This window comes from Phalaenopsis equestris, unplaced genomic scaffold (genome assembly GCF_001263595.1).
Source record: "Phalaenopsis equestris unplaced genomic scaffold, ASM126359v1 Scaffold000399, whole genome shotgun sequence".
NCBI classification, from domain to species: Eukaryota; Viridiplantae; Streptophyta; class Magnoliopsida; order Asparagales; family Orchidaceae; genus Phalaenopsis; species Phalaenopsis equestris.
The window spans coordinates 527,355-530,066 of NW_018164841.1; positions in this window are offsets into that span (position 1 = coordinate 527,355).

The following is a 2,712-nucleotide window of genomic DNA, read 5'->3' on the forward strand; positions in this document are numbered from 1 at the left end:
AACACGAGCTGTTCGCGAACAACGAGCCGTTTTGATAGCCCTATGTGTGTGTGTGTGTGTGTGTGTGTGTGAATAATTCACTCCTTTAAGGCCCACCAATCGGTGTTTAGATACTAAGTTTGATATTAATAAGAATTAGGACTTCATTTTACTTAATATTTAATTATTATGAAATTTTTATTACTTCAAAAGTAGGGCTGTAAACGAGCCGAGCTTGAGCGAGCTCAGGCTTGGCTCGTGTTCGGCGTTCGAAATAGCTCGTGTTCGAAATCAGCTCGTGAGCAGTGTGTTCGTGTTCGGCTCGACTTAAATATTCGTGTTCGTATTCTGCTCGTGTTCGGCTCCAAATTGGCTCCCTACAAAAAAAATTAGAAAATATATTATTATATAAATAATATATGTAATATATTGTTATATAAAAAGTTATATAACTTTTTTTTTCGAGCCATTTCGAGCCGAACACGAGCGAACAAACTGTTGTTCGTGTTCGACTCGTTTAGATTCCGAGCTTAAAAATTTGTTCGTGTTCGGCTCGTTAGGCTTAAAGAACGAGCCAAACACGAGCTGCTTAATGAGCCAAACACGAGTTGTTCACGAACAACGAGCCAAATTGACAGCCCTATGTGTGTGTGTGTGTGAGCGCCCAAGCATGACATTCTGCCCACACAAAAATCACAAATGATTCCAAAACTAGAACTGCCCACACAAAAATCACAAATAATTCCAAAACTAGAAAAAAATAGAAAAATACATTATATACAAAAAAAACCCAACAGTGTCGAAATACATAATATCAGGTGGTTTGAGAGCGACCCAATTTGGTCTTGTCTCTGCCTCTAGTTCCAGGGTAGGAGCAAGCTAATAAGCTGTTAAGATGATTGTCATTGCTAGTAGTAATCAATGTATCATCCAATATGTTCCTAAGCTGGAGTCGGCCTCCATTCTTCTTCTTCCTCTTGGAATAAACCTGTCATTCCTCTTCCGAAGAATCAGTCTGATGGGGTGGTAGAACTGTAGCAGAAGGATTACCAACTGTATTACCCACAATAGGTTCTAGTATATGTGAAGTATGAGTTGTCTCTACACCGGATACTTCCTGAAGAGGTGGAGCTATGAGACTCCTAATTATCAGTTTGAACAGTATCATTTGTAGTTAATAGACCATCAGTATTATTTTTTATGGGGTTTGAAGGTGTCAGCATGACATCACTCGTGGTAACAGTAACAACAGTGTCATGAGGGGTTCCTCAGGGGCAATAGACACCTCCTGTCTGGTAGTATCCTCCCCAGGTGGAACTAAAATTCCCAGAGCAGTGGGGTTAGACCCATCCTTACTCATTTGAACCTTAGATTTCAAATTTGGATGAAACTTGTGGCATTTATTAAGAACATGACCAAACATCTTACAGTGGGTACAATATGGGGGTTTGTGCTCCATGGCGATTTGCTGACAATAACCATTATGGGTAGTGCCTGGCCAAACTTCAGTAACATCAGGTAAACAATATCCCTTTCTACAACTATTCTGGCCACCGAGGGTCTGGTTAGGTTGAAAGTAGACAAATCTAGTTTCAAAAGATCCCCAAGGATGACCCCAATAGAGTAGAGAACCTGATTGTGAAAAAAAATGCAACTTGAGACCAGGTAAACTAAACCATAAAGAAACCATACCGTACAGTGAGAGTTTCATGATTTGAGTCGAAATTAGGAGACCACTTGAGTAGCTTCATATGTTTACCAGCAATGTTAAGATATTTTTTGGAGAAAATCTAAATGTAGTCATTAGGCATGGTTAACTGAATCAAAACATGTCTCCCATCCATGAGCCCCACATTCTACTTTCCTGCTAATTTGAGGTCATCAAAACTTTTTCTGATAACCTTCATAGGTGGGTGTCCCCACTGAAATTTTCCAATAGAACAAATTTGAATGTCGGTCAGGGTTGAAATTTTTGACTCTGAGAAAAAGAGTGTTGCATTTCCATTTTTTCTGTTTGCATTCGTAATAAAGGGGCAGTTACATGTATCATCACAATTCTCCTTATAACTTAAAGGGAACACAACCACCGTCTCCCCCTGAGGATTACCCACAACGTGGGCAAATGAGGTTTTGTCAGGTTCACCACAAGAAGGAAGCTCCATCGAGAAGCCCTGCAAATCAGGCAGAGGGCCGAAAAGGTCGAGGCACTACGCAGAAGATAGTAAATCACAGACAGGAACTGCAAATGAGCTCGACACAGTCAAAACCTCAGTTCAACAAAGCCGCGCAAGAGAACCGCGGCGAGACGACACCGCAGATGCGAACTGTCGGGTGCAGACGCTAACGGCTGTGATGCGAACTGTAGGCACAAACGTGAACGACTTTATTCTATATTCCCGCACGCGATCCCTTTCCTTTTCTTCTTCGGCACTCAGCTAGAACATATATATATATATATACCATCCAACTCCAACGCATTTACCTACCTAACATCTAGCCTTTTTTTTTATATTTATATTACCCAAATCATTCATATCATTAAAAATATCATTATTTTATTTATAAAAAGTGAAATAAAATTTTGGCAAATGAGGACATGTTTTGATTCATTTGCAGTCTAAAATTTTTAATTCCATAATATCTAATGTTAAATTTGTGTCTAATTTTATGTTCATACTAAAAATACGAAATTATTTATAGCAATAAAAAAACTAAGGAAAAAAAAAAGGGAAT